We start from the raw sequence: 16,308 nt of genomic DNA, 5'->3' as shown, positions 1-16,308 counted from the left end.
GACACTGGCGACGCTGCCACCGCCTTGGTGCGGGTCCTTCCCCGGGGAGCGCCTGCCCCACGGCTCTCCCGCCCGAGCCCGGGGGCCCACGAAGGAGGGCACCAAAGAAAAAAAAAGTCTCTTCTCCCAGAAAGTTTTCTAGCAGTTTGATTAGCGCCTCCGAGGCGCTTTCTCTCCCCCTTGCTGCCCGGGGAAGGGAATCCCGCTCTGACCAGTGATTTCTCCTCAAAACCCCGACACGGATTTTGGCCCCGGGGCTGCCCCGTCTCTACGGAGGGGCTGCGCTGCCCCTGACCCTCCCGGGGCAGCGAAACGAGCCAGAAGCAGCGCCGGGGGTCAGAGCCGGGGTAGGGGCGCTGGTGCGGGGGGGGCCGAGAGAAGCCAGGCCGGGCTTTGTCGCTTTCTCCGGGGCTTTGCAGGGCAAACAAAAGCCCCAGGCCCAGGAATGCAGGGCGGGGGCACGGGACGAGCGCGCATTGTTCCTCCCGCGGCAGCAGCTGCAGCAAACAATGCAGCAGCCCCCCCAGTGGGGTCGCCGTGTGTGTGTCGGCTCGGCGGGGGGCGAGCCCGGGCCCCAGGAGAAGGGCCGCGCTCGCGGACCCCCAGGTGGGGGCAGTTGAGTGACAGGCCCCTCCTCCCCCGCCCCTCTTCGCCGCGTACGGCTGCCCCATTGGCTGCCCCTCGCGCCCGTCAAGCGCAGACTGCTGGAGAATGCTGCCTCGTATTGGTGGGCCTCGCCCCACCCCTCTCGGCTCCCCGGCGGTGGGGTGGGGGAGGGGCGGCGGGCGCGGGGAGCAGCGCTGGCTGCCGCCCGTGCTGGAGCTGGAGCTGGAGGCGGCGATGGAGCCGGGCGCGAGGTGAGCGCGGGGCTGGGTGACCCCTCCCCGCCTAGTCCTCCCCCAGTCTCCGCCCGCCCGCCCGCAGTGCGGAGGGGCCCGGGCCGGGCTTTGGCCGCTCCCCGCGAGGCCCGGGGCATCGCTCGGTCCTTTGGCCCCAAGCGGTTTCAGTAAGCCTGGTCCCCGCCTTGCTGAGGGAAGGAGCCGCGCAGGTGGGAGGGCAGGGGCAGCCGAGGCGCGATGCCCTGTAGAAATCTTCCTCACCCCCCCGCAGCGTGACGCTTAAGGCTCTCGGGACCTCAGTGCCCCCGTCTATGAAATGGGTTCAGGCGGGTAGAACGGCCCGGCGCAGACGCGCTCTCTGCCTCCGGCCTCCCTCTTCCCACCCCACAGCTTTCCTCTTGCTTTGAATGCATTAACCTGCCTCTGGCAGAAAGACCTGGGAGCAGATCGGGAGGGAGACCCAGGACCAATGTACTCCACAGAGCCAGGGAGCCGGAGCAGGGTTCTTTTCTAGGGGGGTTTGTTTGTGTATTTTGTTTTGTTTTTTACAGTACAAGCCTAGTGCTAATGCTGTTTCATTAGTGCCAAGTCTTAGGCTGAAGGGGTGGCTCGCTAGGTCTGTTGGACTTTGTAATGTGCATACCTCGAGTTACACCTCTAAGTTTGTGCATGCTGAAGGCCTAAGTCTGGCTTTACCTGAATAACTTCAGTTTGGGTGGCTTTATGCACTCTTTTGTTTTCTTTGCGCACCATAAGGGATTGTTACTAAGTTATCTTGTTTAATACAATCTCTCAGGTACTTTTTCAGATTCCATTAAGAGTTACCTTGGCAATCTGGAGTCACTGGGTTTCCCTCTTGGTAGGCAGTCCTGTTGCACCTGAGCATAGAACTGTTGCCAGCCATCCTTGTCCAAAGTGTGTGAGATGATGGCAGCAGTGTCACTGCAGTGCTGGTTTGATTTCCAGTGGACCTTTCTCTTGATAATTGGACAAGCTTCTTGGTTTGTGTTCAGTTCATGTTTTCCTAACTAGTAATGGATTCTTAAGTAATGAATATGAGCAAAAGTTTAGCTTGTACAAAAAATAGATTGTAACCCCATCATTCTTAACCACAAGGCTTTGAGCTAGGGTTTTTAAATAGAAAAATATCCCACTCCCTTTGCATTTTATACTTTTCATAAAAAAAATAATTATTAAAACAGTAGATTTTCGTAAGTCTTTGGTATGCTAAATTTTTCTTCACTGCCAAATTACAAACCTTATATGCAGTCTAGTAATCTGTTTCTGTTTGATTATGCAGGTGATGAAATGGGATTTAAATTTCAAATAAAAATGTATAAATAGCACAGATTGCTGTGCTTCATTTGACAGGTAATTGCACTGTCATCTTAGCAGTAATACATTATCAATAGCATTTTAAATGTTCACGTTTTATTTTGCATATCTAAAGTCAGGCATAAGGTAGGTCAGTGTGGCACCTTGGAGCAGTGACTCTCAACCAAGGTTCTGAGGCACCCTGAACATCCCTTTGGGGGTGCCGCACAGCGTTAGTGCTGTTAGGTGCAGACATGATTCACAAGATAAGCCCAAAGATTCTGATTTGTTGTGGTCTTTTTCTGAGTTTTTTGGAACAGACTCGCTCTGTTCTTTTTCTGTAGTCAAAAAGGAGAGCTGGCATTTTCTGAGAGCTGCCTTGATTTTAGAAAGGTTGAGAACCACTGCCTGAGAGACTAATTGGTTCAGAGAGCCCTGAGCCTTTGCAGGCAGAAACCTACTTCATCAGAAACAACATTGATGGCAGTGACTATCGGTGTCAAACTTCTGTTGTACCTTTGAAAATTGTATGTTTTTGTTTGTGACTTCTGGAGTGAAAGCCTGACCTTGCTGTACTTGAAGGTACTGAGAGTAAGATAGAGCCTTTACTTTGAGTTACTTTGTGTCCTCCTTCAGCATCTTGTCCTTTTTACTTGCAGGGAGGAGTGAACTGCAGTTGTTTTTGCAATTCAGGTTGGCTGTATTCTTTCTGTTGTTATTGACTTCTTGTAGTGTTGTACACTTAACCCATGCATTGCACAATTTATTCCGTATTTTGTGGGGTTTTTTGGAGTCTTCCGTGATACTTCTGAACTTCACATGTGGTGCCAGTAAAGCTTTTGTCAAAAACATATCAATATCATAAACACAATTCATTATCCTTTGCAGTGAAGTCCCAGCTACTGCAAGAGGTGACAGGAGTTACGCTGTTGGCTTAAGTAGTCAAATAAATGTTGGGTGTTTAGCATGCTTTGCTGTAGAGACTGAATTTTTGTTGAGTGTCTCCATCCCTGTATGATAGCAATCCTGTGTTCTTTGGAGGGTGGGGAGCATAGGGGCTTAGGTAATCACTGTTTCGAGTTGCTGTGTTAGATGCCTTGGTATCATTTTCAAGCTTAAACTCAGATAATTTATGGAGATCCCTAAGGAAAATTATTATTTAAGTGTGGGTGTTTCATATAAACAAATTTTTTAAAATCTTGGTTATGTATTGTTGTAGTGCCTGGAAGTCTCATTGTACTCTGTATGCATAATAATAGAGAGTCACTATCCTAAAGAGTTTGCAATCTAAATAGATAAGGAAACAAAGTAGTAAACAATGTGCATTATGACTCTTGTTTTATGGATGGGAAACTGGGGTCTTGGCACAAGGCCTATGTTTTTTGCAGTGATGTGTTCAACCTTTTATACTGTTGCATTAAAAAAAGGAATGGGCACTCAGTATATGGACCTACCCTGGTGTTGCTTACTTGAATCCTATTTCTTTCTTTCTTTATTAGATTGATGCTCCAGGAAAAATAAAGGCAAAAGTAAAAGTGTTAAATTATCAGGCTAAGTGTCGTGTGTGAACCTTATCTCTTTTGCTTAAGGTAGTGTTTCTCAACCAGGATGCTGCAGCATCCTAGGATGATGCACAATATGGTTGTTGTTGGGTGTGCAAATGCCTACACATGATAGGGATCCAAAAGGAATCTGGCCTGTAGTGGTTTTTCTGAGTTCTTCTGCAACAAAAGAATTGCTCTGTTGTTTTCCAGCCAAAAGGAATGGAAGCTAAGAGCTGGCATTCTTTGAGAGGTGCCTTGAGTCTAAAAAGGTACAGAACCACTTGTTTTAGGCAAGCGGACTGTTGCTTGCTTCTGTCACCTAGTGGAAAGAGGTGCAAAAATAGTTTACTGCAGTGGGGACCAACCTTTTTGGGAGGTGTGCCACAGTTTAGCTGTGCACCTTTCCTGAGTGCTACTCCATCCCCTTCCTCTGTTAGATCTGCTGCTCTGCTTTCTTTCCTGTGCTCCCTGTCCCTTCTGTTGCTTTGCTTTCTGTTTTCTGCCCTATCTGCCTTCATGCTTCTTGTCTCCTCCCTGATCTGCCACCTGCCACATATGCCAGGTCTAGATGAACACGGCCGTGCAGTATGTGGTGCTGCACACACCACACATTCAGGTGTTCTCCACACTGCAACATGGGGGAGAGGGTTGACTCTAGGAGATCCTGGGGTCAAAAAACCCACATGGAAAAAAAGTGGGCTGGCACGTGGGGGCAATGCACGACACCCAAAATGAGACTGTCTGGTCAGAGTCACACTGGCTGCTGGCCAGGCTCCAAGCAGCATGATCACCATGGCTGCAGCTCCTTGAGGCCCCTAGTACCCCATGTAAGGTTGCTGGGGCCAGCACGGTTGCTGGGGCCAGCCTCCCCTAGCCCACTGGGGTAACCTGCAGAGGGCCAGAAGGTGTGTGGCACAGGTGTTCCCTGGGGACAGGTAGCAGTGGCACAAGGTGTGCTGCTGCTGCTTGTCCCCAGGGGAAAAAAGTGTCCATGCTCTTCTGGACATAGCCATAGAGGCTACACAAAGGTGTGCCACAGGTTGGCCATCCCTGGTCTACTATATTTTACACCCTCAGGATAGATCATCCTTGCTGGGTCCTGCTGTAATTTTACTTTGGTTCTGTGCACAAATGTAGATGACATCAGTGTAAATGTGTGGTGTCCAGGGCCTGAGTCATAAAGTGCCCATAAAGTTAACTTGTGATGGTGCCAAGACATGCTCTTGTGTCAAGTTTTAGCTTAGTTCTGTAATCATTTTGCTGCTTCTATTATCTGAATTCAAGTTTGGAAGTACTAATGAAAATATTGTATAAAATGATATTGCATCTGCTTGCTTAACTAATTTGTGAACAGGTTTCTTCATAATTATCTTAATTTAGAAGCTGCCAGACTTGCAGTTCAAAAACCAACCCGTAATGTGAGTTACTTAATCGTAACGTGGTTTGTTTATTTTTTAAGCTGGAAAAAGGAATTTTTTACTGCTCTTGGAATGGGACCTTTTTTGTAGATTGTCATCTTTACTGCAGGAAAAAAGAATCTGGAAAGAAATTAAGGATAAAAAAATTTAACTCATAAAGAAAACTAAGAATCTAAAAGGAAGTCTATAGACAGCCACCAAGTTTGAACAGCCAAATCCCCCCTGCAGGTCCCAGAGGAAGTGGGACTTTTCTGCATCTGGGTTTGCTTGCCACTATTGATTGAAGCTCTGTTAACATTGCTAATTGCGTTTTCAGATATCCAAATGTGTGCGTTTCATTTTAGAAGCCTACAAACAGGTCTGAAAACTTGATGGTAAAGTGCATATAATTAAATCACTCATTTTTTCAAATCACGCCGGTTTTCACCTGTACGTAATTTTTGCATTGTTAGGTTAATGTTACTTAGTGTATTAATAATAACAGAGGGCTTAGACTAATAATTGCAGAGGGCTTTAATTCTTGTGTTAAATCTTGAATTACCATTTCATGGATGTTTCCTAGGTTTTCAGTATTTTGCAACTCTGCTCTGCTGATATTTCCATTTTTTGAAATTGATATGTGCATGAAATCAGAATTAAGACCTTGGGTTTAATTGTTGATATGGGGTAAAGCGTAGCTGTATTAAGTAGCAGTGTTTCTAAGCGCAACATTGAAGATTTTTTTTTCATTAAACTTATTTGATTAGGCTCATTCCTTCACTACTTAAAATTAAAAAAAGTTATTAAAAATTAAGGAGGGAGATTATGTGCCAAGTAATTTTTAAAAATCTAGTTTGTTTATGCTTGGGCACAAAAACTAGTGATCACTGTAAAAGGGAACATTTTCCCACTTCCGTGTGGCCAAACTGATTGTTTTAAAATGTGTAGCTTTTTTGTAAGAGCTGATAATCATATCAGGGAGTAGTTTTTCTTACAAACTGGTGGGTTTTTTTGTTTGCTAGGGTTTTAGTTTCTTTGGAAAAGTATCTGAAAGAACTTCACCAAAATGCTGATGCTTCTGAATGGTCTTTGTGTGAAATTTGGCTAAGCATTAACTCCACGTTTTGTCCTGGACTTGGGCAGCATACAGATATTTTCTTTATAGCTTTTTAATTAATTAATTCCACAAAGATCTGCATAATGTGTAATTTATTAAGTATGATATGATATCTGAAATAAATGCTATTAAGTGCGATAGAGTATATGTACAGATTCAGAAACTATCATTCATGTTCATTCAAAGATCATATTCTGCAAACATCTCTGATTAAATAAAAAAAAAAAATGCTCTGTGATAGCTTCAAGTTCCATTAACATACCAAGAGCAGAGCTTTAGTATGACTTATGTGCATTTCTTCTCAGGATATGGGTGCAACAATTGCTTAAAGTTACCCAAAGAATGACAAGCATGTTTAATTTGGGTGCTCCTTCCCCTCCCCCCCCATCAATATAAATTGAATTTGTATCTCAATAGATAAACTGAAAATTACTTTCTTTTTTACGTTACCATCTGCAGAGCCAGAGAAGAATTTGTGGTAGTGAAACTATTGCTAGGTTAGGAGTTCTTTGGCATTACTCCTTTACACAGAAACTATAAGACATTTTATAAGTTTTGGCTCAGATCGGATTAAGCTGACTTTTATAGGCATGTTCAGTTATTACATATTTCCCCTCCTGGTTATGTATATGTGAAGTGAAACACTTCTGTATTTTTCAAGTATCTTTCCCATTTTGAAATTTGTTTCCTTCAACATGCTGTTCTTTATCTGGAACCTTCTTTCATTGTTTGGCCAGGCTGCCATGGTTCACTAGCTTGGCCCAGCAAATACAGTATTAAAACTGCTTTTTGACCGTGCAAAGTTCAAGATCAAGGCTTGGCTACATACTCATTGTGAATATTTTCATGTAGCTTTTTAAATAAATGGCTTGTTCAAACCTTAAAGTCCCACCTCTCTCTCCCCAGCTAAAATAGGGCACTGGGTTGGTTGGAGTTCTGCTAATAGGATTGTCTACTTGTCTTCACTGCAGTATTAACTTGAATTAGTATTCTTGAGGTGCCTAGTTCATCTCAAGTGAAAATAGCCATACTGTAAAAGAGGACATAAGTTGTCTTCAGATTCTTCTTGTACTCTCTTAGTACTGACTCAAGGGAAGGTGCTTGCTTTCTGAGGGCATATTACTTAGTTCCTAGTGCCCTATGCTTCATAGCTGCTTTTTCCACTGTGAAAGTTTGCAAGCCTTTTCTCTTACATGCATTCTGGATAGATGAATGGAAGTGGCAGCTTCTTTTAGTTATGTTGCTTCTTGTACTCAAAGTCTTCTTGAAATCAGGGGACCCATTCTGATGGCATTGATACTGTCATGTTGGACACAACTAATGTACAGGGTATGAGCCATGGTGGAGGGCCTTTGGACAGTAGCTTGGCACTTAGAAGGCAGTGCCATGCTCTCGTAAGATCATGTAAGCTGCTTCTATACATAGCATAGAGAAATCATAATGTGTAATTCAGATTTTTAGAGCAATACAGTATAGATGTCAGCTCCTAGTTCTTGATTAGGACCATCAATGTAGAGTGTTGACTACGTAGCAATGCAGATCCAGGAAAACTAGGAGAGAACCTAGACTTCACACATGTGGGAAACTGTATTTCATAGATTTCATAGACATCAGGGCTGGAAGGGACCTCGGGAGATCATCGAGTCCAGCCCCCTGCCCAAAGGGCGGGAAGGCAGCTGGGGTCATAGGATCCCAGCAAGATAAACATCCAGTTTACTCTTGAAGGTGTTCAATGTAGGTGCTTGAACCACCTCCGCTGGCAGACTGTATTTGAGAAGCTTGTCTCCCCACTTCTGTAACTAATGCACATGAGATTTTTCTATTTCCATTGGAAAGTGCCTGCCCCTGGCATTAGCAGGTTAGAAGTTGGTGCTGTGATTGGTGGAATTCCACTGTTGGTAGGGAAGAGTTTAGGTCCCTGACAGCCTAGTAGGCATAGGTTTCCAGAAATGTGCTCAGGCCTTTGGTAGCACATGTGTCAATTATTTGGCAGTATCTGTGGTTCATGTTGTTAACCGTGGTGTTATTGTGGACCATATTTTACAGTTGTTGGACTGCAGAAAGTGGTTTGCTGAAAGTTTGTAGAATGCCTGTGCAGAATGCATGATGCCAGAGCATTTTGAAGATCAGGCCTTTTTAAATTTGGTCAAGTAACAAACAACTTTGTTTCTTCCCAATATTATGGGTGTTTAAGAGGTACTTCTACTGTTGTTTTAGGAAATGTAGCCATGTATTCTCTGCTGCCATGGCTGTGAGTAGCAGACCCTACTCTAACATGGAGCACCTGACAGAAGATGATTCAGGTACACCTGGTGCAAGTACAAGATGGGCTATAGAATGTGCAGTTGGCCTACTGAAAGCAAGATGGCATTGCTTAGAGAGAAGTTTTAGCTGCAGCCTGCATGATAAAATATGTCATTGGGTTGCTCTCTACTCTGCCTAACTTGTGAGGAAAAGAGGGAATTACTTTCTTGTAGACTGGAGAGAATGATCATGCTGTTATACAGACAACCAAAATAACATCTGTTTGGGTCTCAGTCTGTATTTGTGCAGATTGGCTTTTAAGGCAAACAGGTAGCACATGCCTTTTCTGTAAAAATTAAATAGAAAAAGAATTCCTTTTGACTTTTCATGTCTTAGCACTGCAGAAATTGCTACCTTCCCCTGAGGGGTTGTAAAAATTGTCACCTTCCTATATGAAGGGATGCATTTTTCTTCCATGTTTCAAGCGCTCGTCTTGGCAGCTGGTGGACTTCAGATTTCTTTCACACTTAAAAATGGCTTTATATTTATTAGCTAAAAAGGTTTGGGGATTTTCTGTGGATGGGTAGGCATATCTGGAACAACAGTAGTGATTAGGGGTGCAGTGATAGAGATTTTGTGGGCTGATACCAATGGCTGATTTTTTTTTTTTTTTTAAGGAGTTATGTTGGTCGATTCTGATATGCAGTCAGGGAGTGTGGCTGGTTGTGGAGGAAGGGGCAGGGGGAGGGAAGGGGCGAGAGTAGGGGCAGATTGAGGTCGCCATGGAGAGGGAGTGGGGCTGGGGCAGGTGCTGCTCAGCCAGGATGGGGTGGGGCGTGGGACGGAGCTACGAGTGATTCGCCCGGGGGCCACCGGGGGGGTGGGAGGTGGTGGCTCCTGCTGTTGCAGGCACCCTGGGAGGACATGTGGGGTGTGTGCCACTGGATCTGTGTGTGGGGCAGGGCAGGCTGCTGCTGCAGGCTGGGGCCAGGGTGGTGCTGGGCTCTTCCTGGCGTAGGCTGGGCTGGGCTGTGCTCGGGGTGGGCAGTGGCAGCACTGGGAGGGGGAGGCTGCAGCCATCCCAAAATTTGCCATAGCCCCCCTGTAGCTTCACTCTGAGCACAAGCATAGCCTGGCCCAGCCTATGCCAGGAAGAGCCCAGTGCTGCCCTGGTCTGAGCCTGCAGCGGGAGCCTATCCTGCCCTGTGCAGATCCAGGGGCACACACCTTCCATTCTCTCCCAGGGTGTGCACATGGTAGGAGCCACCCCTCCCATGCGTCCTGGACAAGCTGCTTGCCTTCCTGTGCCTCACCCTGCCTTGGCAGAGCAGCACCTGCCCCAGCCCCATTCCCTCCCTCACCGCTGGGGGCCTTGATCACCCCCCCTCGCCCCCTTCCCTCACAACATACTTATCAGCCAATTCTGCTCTCTTAGCTGCCAGGCAGTGCTCCTGGCTGCATGCATGCTGAGGCTGTGCACATGCATGGGGCATTTATTGGTTATGTTATTGGCTATTTTTGCCTGATGTGGCCAATTTCTGATGCTTTTAACATCACTTCTGGTTGTGGGGGCATTAAAAATGTTTATGTGCTTTGGGATTTCCCAGTGAACTCTGCTGCTGCCCCTCCTCCTCACGTCTGGTCACTGGAAGAAGGAGTCCACCTGCCATGGACCAGCTTGTTTCTTGACAAAGAGAAAATTGACTTATTTTGAGCTTTAAGAAAGGTTATGGGAAGTCTGCCATGCCTGAAAACTTGAAAGACCCTTTGAAAAGCCTGTGATGAGTTCTACAACACCATTCCATACAAGTAGAATAACTTTTAACAAAACTAAACAGGCTGCTGAGATGGATGTAACTTGTAGGAACATCTGTCCCACAGAGATGTGCCTTTTTACTTTTCCTTTCTTCTGTAGCAGTTGGAGACTGTTCCTGTGCTGCTTAGAATTTTGAAGTTCTCTGAACGTTTACACTAAGACAGACTTTGTAGAAAACTTATTTCTTGGGGAAGTGTTGGTTGTAAAAGTTTGGAATATCTCTTTAAATGCTTAATTTTTTAAAGCTAATATGAGAGAGAGTGCAGTGTTGTATATTGGTGGCATTCAACCTTTCAGCCCCATGCACAACACCCCACATGAGTATCGTTGGGCCAGTTTGCAGGCAAGATTGGGCCCCTCGTGCCTTGGCAGACCCCTATGTAGCCGCCCCTGTGCTAGGATCAGACTCTGCATGCTGGGGTCGGGTCCCATGTCACCCTGGATGCCTGAAGCAGTGTGCAGGGCCACTCTGGCCTGTGGGACTTCATATGGATCCTGAAATTTGGCAGCAAGGGAACGGCAATTAACACTGCCACTGCTCTCCCATTGCCAAATTTTCAGGCCTCTGGAGAGCCCTTGTGGGTTTGATGAAATGGCTCCACTTGTCTGCAGACTGGGAGTTGAGCACCCCTGTTATATGTCCTGCAACATATGAACTCATGCTCTTCATACAGTGGTTGCCTTGTAGTGACTATTTTGCACACGCTGCATTGGGTCACATGGTATATCTCTGTTTGTTTTTTCCTTCTTTTGATATTCATCTCGGTTGCTGGTGGAGGGTGGCACTGTCACATAGAATCATAGAAAGTTAGGGTTGGAAGGCACCTCAGGAGATCATCTAGTCCTCCAGCCCCCTGCTCAAAGTGGAACTGTGTCCAGCTAGATCATTTCAGCCAAGGCTTTGTTTAGCCATGTCCTAAAAACTTCCAAAGATGGTGAGTCTACCACCTCTCTGGGTAACCTGCTCCAGTGTTTTACTACACTCCGAGTGAGAAAATTCTTCCTAATACCTAACCTAAACTTCCCTTGCTGCAACATGAGATCATTGCTTCTTGTTCCATTGTCTGTCACCACTGAAAACAGTCTAGCTCCATCCACTTTGTAACCCTGCTTCAGGTAGTTGAAGGCTGCTGTTAAATTCCCTCTGTCTTCTCTTCTCTAGACTAAATAAGCCCAGTTGCCACAGTCTCTCCTCAGAAGTCATGTGTCCCATCACCATTCACCCTTCACCATCTTTGTTGCCCTATGCTGGAATCTCTCCAATTTGTCCACATCCTTTCTGTAGTGGGGGTGGGTGGATGCAAAACGGAACACAGTAGTTCAGAGGTGGCCTCACCAGTGCAGAATACAGGGGAAAAATCAGTTCCCTTGACCTGCTGGCAACACTCCTACCAGTGTAGCCCACTATGCCGTTAGCCTTCTTGGCAATACTCTTCACTCGTATTCATCTTCTTGTCCATTGTAACCTTCAGGTCCTTTTCTAAAGAGCTGTTGCCCAGCCAGTCAGCCCCCGGCCTGTACTGGTGCATGGGATTGTTCTGTCCTAAGTGCAGGACTTTGCTCTTGTCCTTGTTGAACCTCATGAGATTTCTTTCAGCTCAGTCCTCCAATTTGTTTAGGTCACTGAATCCTAGCCCTACCCTCCAGCATATTTACTACTCCTCCAAGCTTGGTGGCATCCACAGACTTGCTGAGGGTAAACTCTATGCCATCTGCTAGGTCATCGATTAAAATATTCAACAGAACTGGCCCCAGGACCAATCCCTGGGGCACTCCACTTCCTACTGCCTGCCAACTAGACATTTAGCCATTGATTACACCCTCTGAGCCTGGTGCTCCAGCTGCCTTACAGTCCATTCATCCAGCCCGTACTTCCTTTGCTTGCCAGCGAGAATGTTGTGGGAGACTGTATCAAAAACCTTGCTAAAATCAAGATATACCACAACCACTGGTCTCCTGGCATCCACAGAGCCAGTCATCTCATCATAGAAGGCAGTCAGGTTGGTCAGACATGACTTGACCTGGTGAACCTATCCTGACTATTCCTAATCACCTTTTTCTCCTCCAAGTGTTTAGAAATGGATTGAGGATCTGCTCCATGATTTTTTCAGAGACTGAAGTGAGGTTGACTGGTCTGTAGTTCCCTGGATCCTCCTTTTTCCCTTTCTTAAATATGAGCACTCTGTTTGCCCTTTTCCAGTCATCTGGGACCTTTCCTGATTGTTATGAGTTTTCAAAGATGATGGCCAATGGCTCTGCAATCACATCAGCCAACTCCCTCAGCACCCTTGGGTGCCTCCCTTCCAGCCCCATGGACTTTTACATATCCAGTTTTTCTAAATAGTCCCTAACCTGTTCTTTCACTACTGAGGGCTGCTCGCCTCCTGCCCAAACTGCTGCCCAGTGCAGTAGTCTGGGAGCTGACTTTGCCTGTGAAGACTGAGGCAAAAAAGGCATTGAGTACTTCAGCCTTTTCTGCATTCTGTGTCACAAGGTTGCCTCTCCCACTCAGTAAGGGATCCATGCTTTCCCTGATCATCTTCTTGTTACTGACATACTTGTAGAAACCCTTCTTGTTATCCTTCACATCCCTTGCTAACTGCAACTCCAATTGCACTTTGGCCTTCCTAACTTCTTCGCTGCAGGCCCAGGCAATATTTTTATACTCCTCCCTAGTTGTCTGTTCAAGTTTCCATTTCTTTTAGTGATTTAGAATTCTGTGGTAAGCCAAGCTTGTCTTCTTGGCTAGTCTTCCTGCAGATCAGGATGGTTTGTTCCTGTACTCTCAGTAAGGTTTTTTTAAATTACATCTAGCTCTCCTGGACATGAAGGAGAGAGCATAAAAGCCTCTTTACTTGATGCTGGGAGAGGGAAAGCTAGATGATGGGGTGAGGGGGAAATGGTGGCTTTTGGGTCCTGGCAGAAGGCTTACAGTCAGTATTTCTTAAAGTTTGCTGTCCTTTGTACCCTTAGAATAGTATGGTCCAAATAGATATTGTGGCCCCCTTACAACTTGCGTACCACAACCTTAACAGTAGTGGTGAATGGAATCCTGGTATGGCTGAAGTGGACGTTGCCTGTTTTCTCCCTCTCCTGGTCCTCTGTCTCCATGGAATTTTGGGTTAATTGGTTGTTCCCCTCTCTCTTTCTGTCCTGTTTGTGAGTATCTGCTCTGCCTCACCTGTGATTGCTGTGTCTGGTTCTGGCTCTAAGGTTGTAGACCAGTGATTTTCAGCAAGGGTGCTGTGAGATCCTTTCATGAATGCTGCAGGCTGCCAAGCAACGTTAACACACTCTTAGGTGTGCAAACATCATTCCAAGATGCACACAGAGGCCGTGGCCACATGAGCCTGGATGTTTGGTTCCCCGGGAACAACTAGCACTGGAAACCCTTGTTTTCCCTGGGGAACGCCTGTGCCATGCATCCTCTAACACATGGCAGGTTACTCTGGGTGGGGCAGGGGAGGCTGTGGACTGGCCCCAGAAGCCTTACTTCGGGTCCTGGGGCTGCAGCGGTGGCAATTCTGCTGCTTGGAACCTGGCTGGCAGACAGTGTGTGCCTCCATCTGGCCAGGCTCCGGTTTTGAGCAGTACGTGCTGTTCCCATGTGTGCTGCTCCTCTTTTTTTACATGGGTTTTTTTTAACCCCTGAAGATCCAGGGGTCAACCCCTCCCCCCCAAGCTGCTCCCTTGCAGTACAAAGAACACCTGAATATGTGGTAGGGGTTGCTACAGACATGTCTGTGGCACCACATACTGCATGGCTGCACTTCTCTGGACATGGCCATAGGGGCATGTGTGCTTCCAGCAACTTAAATAGCAGTGGCACAAACTTGTGCTGGAGATCTGTGCCTCAGCACATGTGCCTGAATGTGTACTTTGGCATGGCCAAATTGTGCCATTTGGGGCAAACTGAACCTGCCCAGCTCCTCCCGGATCTGCAGCCAGGGGGAACTGGAGGCTGGGGCGAGCAATATAAAAAGTTGCCCTGGCAAACAGCTCAGGGCTACTTGCCCTCAGGGACTTCTGAGGCCTGGCCAGTTGGTATCTGGGGACATTAGCCCTCTGTGCCAGCTGGACTACTGCAGCAACCCTGACCTAGAACGGCCCTGCACCCTCTACCCACTGTAGCAGTCTGGCAGTAGGTACTGTTGCCTGGCTATGACCAGCTGCCACCTGTGATAGCATCTGCCCCCTTGGACCTGCCATGACTGTGCTCCTGCCAGACCCAGATGAGGACTGCATGGCCGCCTGGGCTGTAGTATGGGTGTTGTAGCAGAGCCGCCTGCACCTCTGGGTCAGCTGCCAGTGGGCTGTTGCTGCACAGCTGGCCTTTGTGTGGCAGTGCTTCCATGTTTTCTGGTGCCTTAGCTCTGCCATCTGGGCAGCTACCACCTGTAAGATGTATTCATTGTGGTGGCCCACTTTGAACTGTTTGAGTGTGTCTTTTGGCCCCAAATGACCAGGAGGTCAGCTGCCTTGTCTGCCCTCCAGCTGGGTCCCCAGTGATGGTTCCGGGTAGGCTCCTTTGCCTGGGTCCCCCCACTTGCCTCACCAGCAGGCATCGTAGAATCGATGAGTCGGAAGGGACCTGGACAGATCATCTAGTCCGACCCCCTGCCATGGACAGGAAGGAGCACTGGGGGTGGGTGGGGTCATAAGACCCCAGCCAGGTGCCTATCCAGTCTCCTCTTGAAGATTTCCAGGGAAGGTGAGAGCACCATCTCTATGGGAAGCCTATTATTCCAGGCTCTGGCCACCCTTAGAGTGAAGTAGTTCTTCCTGATATCCAACCTAAACCTATCCTTCTTCAGCTTGTAGCCATTGTTCCTGGTGACTCGAAGGGGGGCCCTGGTGAACAGACTTCCCCTGAGTCCCTGCTACTGGCCCCTGATAAGGTTGTGGGCAGCCACAAGATCCCCCCCCCTCAGTCTCCTTTTGCGGAGACTGAAGAGATTCAGGTCTCTCAGCCTTTTCTCATAGGGCTGGCCACAGAGGTCCCCAACCACATGAGCGGCCCTTCTCTGGACCCTCTCCAGGTTCTCCATGTCCCTCTTGAAGTGCAGCACCCAGAACTGGACACAGTACTCCAGCTGCAGCCTGACCAGTGCCGCGTAGAGGGGGGGCAAGACGTCTCTGGACCTGTTAGTGATGCCCCTGTTGATGCGTGACAAGGTGCGGTTGGCTCTGCTTATTGCTTCGTCGCATTGGTGACTCATATTCATCATGGAGTCAATCATGACTCCAAGATCCCTCTCTGCCTCTGTGCTGCCAAGAGGGTCAGCCCCTAGCCTGTAACCATAATGCTGGTTCCCTCTCCCCAGGTGCAGCACTCTGCACTTGTCCTTGTTGAACCACATCCTGTTCAGATCCACCCACTTCTCTAACCTATCCAGGTCTGCCTGGATGCGGTCCCTGCCTGCCAGTGTATTCACGTTACCCCACAGCTTGGTGTCATCAGCGAACTTGAACAGGGTGCTCTCCACACCCTCGTCCAGGTCGCTAATGAAGATGTTGAGCACCGGCCCAAGGACTGAGCCCCGGGGGACTCTGCTGCCCACACCCTCCCAGGTCGACATCGACCAGTCCACCACCACTCTCTGGGTATGCCCCGGAGCCAGTTTGCCACCCATGTGACTGTGCATTTGTCAGTGCTGCAGTCCCTCAACTTGCCCACCAGAATTGGTGGGACACTGTGCTGAAGGTGTTCTGGAAGTCCAAGAAGAAGACATTGACTTCCTCCTTCACATCTAAGCTCTTTGTTACCTGGTCATAGAAAGAGACCAGGTTAGTCAGGCAGGATCGGCCTTGCGCGAACCCATGTTGGTTACCCCTCAACATCACTTCTTCTGCAGGGCTCTCACAAATGTGGCCCTTGATAATTTTTTCAAAGACCTTCCCCAGGAAAGAAGTGAGGCTGACTGGCCTGTAGTTGCCAGGCTCTTCCTTTCTCCCCTTCTTGAAAATAAGGACTACACTGGCCCTTTTCCAGTCCTCAGGGACTTGGCCTGAGCACCAGGAGTCTTCAAACACCTGT

At 47.6% G+C, this 16,308-nt stretch overlaps 1 protein-coding gene across 3 annotated transcripts in view; it reads left to right on the top strand.

Moving 5' to 3' along the window:
* The first annotated feature begins 785 nt into the window (after positions 1 to 785).
* WASF3 (WAS protein family member 3) overlaps positions 786 to 16,308 on the top strand; it is a 129,328-nt gene continuing 113,805 nt past the window's right edge. For 2 of the 3 annotated variants that reach the window (XM_019530149.1, XM_019530152.1), the window contains exon 1: positions 786 to 857. The gene's annotated coding sequence lies outside the window, so the exon portion shown is untranslated. The remainder of the gene's footprint in view (positions 858 to 16,308) is intronic. The other variant, XM_019530151.1, reaches the window with a different exon arrangement.

The sequence above is a fragment of the Crocodylus porosus genome, unplaced genomic scaffold (genome assembly GCF_001723895.1).
Source record: "Crocodylus porosus isolate Cpor-Errol unplaced genomic scaffold, CroPor_comp1, whole genome shotgun sequence".
Classification (NCBI taxonomy): Eukaryota; Metazoa; Chordata; order Crocodylia; family Crocodylidae; genus Crocodylus; species Crocodylus porosus.
This window is presented reverse-complemented; position numbering and strand designations above follow the sequence as displayed.